Source organism: Aegilops tauschii, chromosome 3 (assembly GCF_002575655.3).
Source record: "Aegilops tauschii subsp. strangulata cultivar AL8/78 chromosome 3, Aet v6.0, whole genome shotgun sequence".
NCBI lineage: Eukaryota > Viridiplantae > Streptophyta > Magnoliopsida > Poales > Poaceae > Aegilops > Aegilops tauschii.
In genome coordinates this window covers 383,066,663-383,074,532 of record NC_053037.3, presented here as the reverse complement: position 1 = coordinate 383,074,532, position 7,870 = coordinate 383,066,663, and positions in this window count along the sequence as shown.

Here is a 7,870-nt window from a genome sequence, read left to right as displayed (position 1 = left end):
CTACACTCTAAAATATGTCTATATACATCCGTATGTGGCAGTCCATTTGAAATCTCTAAAATGACTAATATTTAGGAATGAAGGGAGTAAAATGTAAGACATGCATGGTCCTCAATTCAATATTTAAAATGAACAGGAAACTGAAACAGGAATATTAAGTCTAGTACTACAGTACATGCAAATGTTGTGTTTAGGCGGAGCTATGTAGATTGTCGGGGGTTAACCCCTCGACCCTAGATAAAATTGTGAAGCTCTGTTTAGGATTGTTTAGATTATATTTGTCCCCACCCTCCCAAACACCGATTGGTTGTGCACCCCCTCCTCCCCGGGAGAATATCATATGCCCCCACACCTTAGATGCTACATGTTGATACGAGTTGCTTGGAGCTTGTTGATCTGAGATATAGCAACTCACAGGATGTCTTAATATTTTTACAGGAATCCTTAATGAGTTTGAGAATTGCACACAATTTGTACAAAAACTACTCAGATGCCCTTGGATCCAAAACCCAACGACCTCGAAGCTCGTATCACCGTAGCATCTAAGATGAAGGAGGACATCATATTCTCCTGTATGTAAGAATATCATGTGCTACCACACCTTAGATGCTTTGGTGATACAAGCTCTTCGAAGCCGTTGGATTTGTGACCCAACAACTCCTCGGTGGTTCGAATGTTTTTTGCAGAAAAGCCCCCAAAGAGTTCGACCACTGCTTACAAGCACAAAGACTGCTCAGATGCCATTGGATCTCAGATCAAACGACCTCGAAGCTCGTATCACCGTACCATCCAAGCTGCGAGAGCACCTGATGTTTTCTCGCACAGGAGAATACGAGGTGCTCCCGCACCGTAGATTCTATGGTGATACGAGTTCACGGAGATCTAACGGCTCACAGTAGGAGGTTTGAATGTTTTTGCAATATACGCCTGAGAGAGTTTGGGAATTGCGCAGAAATTACAAGTACTACGCATGTGGCATCTGATCACAGATCATACGACCTAGATGCTCGTATCACCATAGCGGCCAATTAAGCTACGGGGAGCACCTAATATGAGCAACGGGGATCCGTTGGATCCAAGATGCAGCGGCACACACGAGGCCTGAATGTTTTATTTGCAAAAAAAACCTTGGTGAGTTTGGAAATTGTGAAAGACTACTCCCAAGCCATTGGATCTCAGTTCCAACAATGTAAAAACTCGTATCACCATAGCATCTAAGCTGCGGGGTGGATGTGATATTCTATGCCGCTGTCATTTTTGTTCGTAAACTTGCAAAATACGTGTAACTCGTGCCGTTACTTGTCTAAGCGCGCAAATGTTTGTTCAAAAAACCATCCTACACTGAAATATCGAAACAACACGCGGGGGTCCCACTTGTCATTGATCAAATTTGTACCTAAAACTAACAAATCTAAAAGACGAGATTCAAAATGGCAACCTGGACTACTAAGCGTAAGTCGATACCCTGAAACAACAACGGTTGTTGGCTTTGTCCCATAACTTGATTTTATACAGTATTACATTGAGTAGAGTAGAGGGAGTGCCTCGTCAACATGTGCATGACCATTGACTCACTTAATAGTGGGTACCAGGTCTACGATCTCTCTCTCCTCTCCATCGTATAACCTTTAGACGCATGGGCACACACGAAGAGCGAAGCTAGCTTGACATGGTGTTATTATAACTTAAAAAAGCTTGGAAAATAGAAGAATCGCCTAGAATAAGAGACGTTGTGGCTGGTCGAGACGGAGCTAACCGCACCTATCCTCTGTGCCACGTTAGCATGATGAAGCTGTGTGGCTAGTGGGGTGTTTTCAACCAACTGGCTGGGTCCCGAGGTTGAACCATACGTACTACGTCTGATACCATATATTTTTACACGCACATTTTTCCTCCATGCTGAGACATGGCACACCCTACCTGTAACATCCCAAAATTCCAAATTTTGGAATGTTATATTAAATAAATGATTATGATTGTTTGTGTGATTGATTGTGTGAAACTGAGTGGAAATTGAAACTTTTTGAAAGTTGAATGAGAGGGAATAAAAGGACTTTCCCAAAAAAATTCATCTTGCATTTTGATCTCCATGAATTCAAATTCATTTCATCACAAAACCCTAGAGTGAAGATAATATGACTTCTTCCATTTAAATAAATAAAAAGGGGTTTGAAAATGATTTTAATTCCATTTGAAATATTTCAAATTTAGAAACTTTAAGCAACTCAATGAGTTCATGAGGGAAGATAAAATGATTTCTTCAAATTCGAAGAAAGAGAGTTGGAAGTTTCAAAGGAATAATTTGGAAGTCACTTTGAAGTTATTTGAAACTCATTTTCCGTTTGAAGTTGTTTGAAGTTCCAAATTCAAATCCAATTGGGAGTTATTTGGGTTTCTATTCAAATTATTTTTCTCCTAAAAATAAGTAAACAGAAATAAGGGTAAAATGATTCCCTTCAATAGAAAATTAGGAGAAAATAATTTTGAAATCATTTTGCTATTTTTAAAAAAAGATTTTTTATTTATTTTAAATGCAATAGTAGCACTGTTTGACTTTTATGATTTTTATTTGAACTTTAAAAATAGTTCACCTTATTCTTGGTATTTTTCTGATCATTTTGGTATATGATATGCCTATGTATAATTTTTTATTTAATTTACTTCTACTGGAGTTTTCTTTCTGTTAAAAAAATGCACGCACACTCACACACACGCGCGCACACTAACCGGCCTTCTTGGCCGAGAACGGCCCACGCGCCCAGCCGGCAATTGGCCCATGGGCGACCTCCCGTGCCCGAGACCCCAGCGCCCGAAGGCCTCCGCCTCGTTCGCCGCTCCTCGTCTCCCTCTCGCTCGCACGCCACTGCCAGGAGGGCCCCACCCCCCGTCGTCCCCAACCTTCCGCCTCTCACGCTCGGGATAGAGCACGAGCCCGCCGCCCGCAACCACCGCACCTCGCCTTCGGGGATAAGGCTTATCCCTTGCTCCCGAGCCCTCTCTCCGCGCCTATAAGAAGCCCTCGACTCCCTCTCTCCATTCTGCCACTTCGTTTCGCCCTCACACCGCTCATAGCCGTCGCCCCATCCATTTGGATCTCACCAGAGCTGAAGCTCTCCGCCGTTGTTTCCGTCATCGGTGGAAAGCCCAAGCCCTCTCCTCTCTGTCAAAAATTTGTTCCCTTGCCGCCCCGCATCCATTTGACATATTTGTTGCCCCTAGGTTTCCCCGGAGACGCCGCCCTGACGACCTGCGTCCTCGCCGGCGCACGGAGCCGGCATCCCCGTGCAGCACGACCTCGACGTCCCCGACGCGAGCCACCTCCACCACCGGATAGCCCTCGACGCACCGGTCCGGTTCGTCTTCTTCCCCGCCGCCGCGGACCACCGCAACCGCCACCCCATCCGCCGCCTAACGCGAGGGCCGCCGTCCCTGGCCACCCTCTCGTTCGTTTTTATTTATTTATTTTAGTATTAGATCGGTTAACCACAGTTTTGTTAAACTGTGCGGTTTAGTGAACTTCTTATTTAGCCGCGGTAGTGTTTCTTTACTTAGTGGTTGTTTGTCGTATTGCTGCTGCAGTGAACACTCCTCAGCTGTTAGAAATCCGCCACGTGGCCAGGGACCTGGTCGTGACTAAAACTTTCACAGCCAAGTCCCTGAGTTTTCAGTTTAGCCCCTAAACTTAGATTGGCCACAACTTTTTAACCGTAGATCCAAACTCGATGAAACCAGCGGCAAATTCTTCGTCATGATTAGCTCTATCCAGTGATATCATATTTGTAAACTTTTGTCAGATTCAAATTTGAACTTTATTCAGATTTGAATTCAAACTTCAACTGGCCATATCTCCTAAACCGTAGCTCCGGTTGAGTTGATTCTTTTTACACTTTGTCACCGTAGCCAAATCCTATAACTTGGACCATTGTCATGTATTTTTCACGCAATTAGGATCTGTCCATGATAGTTTTACTACTATGTCGTGTATGCACCATAGTTCACATCACATTTTTGAACCTCATGTCACATGTTGTTTTGCACTTAGAATATTTTTGTGTTAGTTAAGTGTGTTGTATGTTCATTTGGATTTTTTGAGTCTTTTCATGTGGGATGTTATTTGGTTCTCCGAAATGATTGCTTATGTGAATGCAATATTTGACTTTATAGATTTTCATCGGAGAGTGACGAATAGTTCTATTAAGTAAATTTCTGAGAGCGATATAGTCTTCATCAACTATTATCAGGCAAGTTCACATTTGACCATTCTTCCAATTACCTATGTTTATATTATGCACTTAGTCCTTTTGTGGTAGGATTGCATGGTAGGATTTATTGTTGCCAGATGGCTATGACTTTACCTAGTAGTTCATTTGAGGTAGGTCTGATCTATACATCCTTGTCACCACCGTGTAAGTTTATTTTTGCCTCGCTAAATGTAGACGTGGTTTGGGAAGCGAACCTGGTGAGACATGAGTGACAAAGTAGTAAGCAGGACCAAGACTTGTAAATGAACTACCTGGGCGGTATTTGGTTTGAATGGTGGCGAAGTACAGTGGGAGCATGCATGGTTAATCCATGGTGGTGCACCACTAGTGGTCAGCCGCCCATGCTCAAAGAGATCAATCGTATTCTCATGTCTAGAAGCTTACGTGTGCAGCCACAAGCCAATATGGGCTCTGGCTTAGTTGAGTAGTTAGTGCGACCGCTTCCGGGATGGGCTAGCAGATGTAGAATGGGTAGGTGTACCGGCCTATCCGTGGGTTAAGGGGAAATACTTTCGAAAGACTATGTCTCGGCCATCCTGTTCTCAAACACCAGGAAGTGCGAGAATTTCAAGGGAGGCGATCGAGTCTTGTGGGGAAAAGTGCGCAAACCTCTGCAGAGTGTTAAAACCTAATCGATTAGCCGTGTCCCCGGTTACGGACAACTTGAGGATCTAGTAGTTAAAATGTCGGGAGAGCTCCTCACCTTTAATTAAACAGTTGGGTTTTAAATGAAACTTGGGATTGGATTGAGTTGGGTTTGCCAACTCATCCTATGCTATACTGTAGTGATAGAATAATATCTTTTATTCTAGGAAAAAACTAGCTTTATGCAAAAACTAAACTTAGAGCTTTCCACCAGCCAAATTGCATGTACAAATAGGTTCATTATTCTTATGATGTGACTTGCTGCTTTTATAGTCAGCAGTGTTTCTTCAGTCTTGTCTTCCTCCAGCCGCCAAAACCAAACCAGCGCCGGCGGGGCCGCCTACTTCCGCCTCCCACGGCTGGCTGCACATCAGCGCACGCATCGCCGCCCTACCGTCTCCTAAATTGTTAATGCTGACGTCCGAGGCCTCGCCGTCATCCTCCATGCGCTTTGGTGCGCTCGGCGCGCCGCCGCCCTCTCGCGTTGTCAACATGGTCAACAAACAAGAGGAATCGGAAGAGGACTATACGTGGAGAGGATGACAGTAGGGGCCCACCATGTCCATGGCCGGAGGCAAGGAAGTTCCTCATTTTTTGTTATATATACTCCATTGTTAGCGTATGAAAAAAGAAAATGCTTCCTGCTAGTGGTTTCCTGACATCTGGGACCCATGACATTGTCAGTGTATATAGTCAATAGACAAGAGGACAACACAAGATCGGCTGACACCTGGGACGTAGCTGCTCGAGCAGTATTTTTTTATTATTGTTGAGACGGAGCAGGGTTTCAATTGGGCTGTGGCCCGTCTAGCCCAGGCTTATATTTTATGTTCACCACATGACCAGTCCAGCTAATTTTTCTTTGTGTAAATGAGCCCAATTTATTTTTTCTGAAGGATACCCAATCCAGGCCTAGTTATTTTTCTATGCCCTGATGGGCTGCAACTCTTTCAAGACGCCTGCAAATCTTGAAAGTAATATGAAATGGCTTGTAAATATAAAAAACAGATGACAAATTGGCAATTACTTTATAATTTCTGAATTTTTTCACATTATCAGATTCCAATTTCACTGGGCTTTAACCTAATTTAAATATATCTTCAAAGTACTTTAAATCTAGCTCAACATTTCAGTATTAAAATTAGTTTGGAGCCCACAGAAATATGCAAAATTTCATTTAAATTTTTAACCCTAGCCCTGGCCAACAAAAAAGCAGACTGCAATAAATTGCATAAGAAGTTGCAATGAGCTATATGTAAATTATTTAAAAAAATAGGGAATGGTCTGACTTGTGGGCCTATTAAGTTGACGTGTATGCAAGATTTTTTTACTTATTATATACGACAACAAACGATTCTAGCAGACGTAACCATTGGATGTCAATCCAACGGCCGTCGTGTTTCTTCAATCTCTGTTCTTCTTGCTCCAGCCGCCAAATCCAGCGCCGGCGGGACCGGCTGCTCCTGCCTCCCGTGGCCGGCTGTGCTGCCGCGTAGGCCTCACCGCCCCCTACTACTCCCATCGCTGGCCAGGCTGTAACACCCCGGATGTAACTTTCCATATTTGTAACTCCAACTCTTGCCATTTCCGGCTATGTGTTATGATATTCCCTTCGTGGTCGGGTTTTGTCTTTCGTTTTGCATTTGGTTCTTGTCATGTATTTCATATCATGTCATCATGTGCATTGCATTTGCATACGTGTTCGTCTCATGCATCCGAGCATTTTTCCCGTTGTCCATTTTGCAATCCGGCGCTCCCACCTCCTCCGGCGCACCCCTCTTGTTTTCTTTCGTGAGCGGGTGTCAAACGTTCTTGGAATGAACCGAGGCTTGTCAAGTGGCCTTGGTATACCACCGGTAGACCACCGGTCAAGTTTCGTTCCATTTGGAGGTCGTTTGGTACTCCAACGGTTAATCGGGTAACCGCAAAGTCCGTTTGTGTGTTGCAGCAAAACCCCTCTCTAAACAGCCCAAAACCCACCAAACTCTCTTCCATGCTCTAGGTCGTTCGATCACGATCGTGTGGGCGAAAACCGCACCTCATTTGGACTCTCCTAGCTCCCTCTACCTATATATTTGCATCCCACCCGAATTACATTCGTAGTCCAAACCCTAGCCCGCTCCCTCCGCGTCGCCGGACGTGTCCGCCCGGCGCCGGACGAACCGGCCGCAGCCAGCCGCAGCGCGCCACGTGGCGGGCCGTACGTCGCGCCGCCGCCGCAGCCCGCAAGCCCGTGGCCGGCCCCCGCCGGGCCCGTGCCCCTTGCCCGAGCCCGCGGCGCCCCGCCCGCGCGCCGCCGCTGTCTCCCTCGCGCCTCCGCCGGCCGTCGCCGTGCCGCCGCCGCACCCGCCCGCGCCTCCGCGCGCCGGCCGCCGCGCCGCCGCCCGCCGGCGACCGTGCCCCCTCCGACCGGCTCCTCCTCCTCGCCTTCGTCTCCCCCCGACGCCGGCCGCCGTCGCCCTCTCCTCTTCCGTCGCCGGCGAGCAGAGCCCGAGCTCCTCCGATCCGATCTGGTCAAACCCGAAGGTTGACCCGAGACCCCCGAAATATCTCCAAGTCATATGATGTTTACAGTACATGCCCCTGTTCAACGCATCATAACTCTCTGCACATAGCTCCGTTTCGTGCGTTTAATATATTGAAATGTTCGTCTCGTGATGCTATTCATTTTGTTCCATTGCACAATGTTCATTTGAGTCCATCTTGATGCCCAAATCTCTGGTGCAAGAGTGCTATTTGCTGTTACCTGCTGTTACTTGGCAGAACTTAGTGATTTGTTATTTTTGTTGCTTTTAATCTATGCATCTTATGGGCATGAGTTCTACATGTGTTTTGTTGTATGCCATGCCATCTTTCCAGTGGTGTATGCCATGTAGTTTTTTGATCTCTGTGGTGACTAGCACAAGCATGCAAACTAGGCTCCGTAATGTTTCTGATTTCACGGACTTTTACTGTCTCTGTCT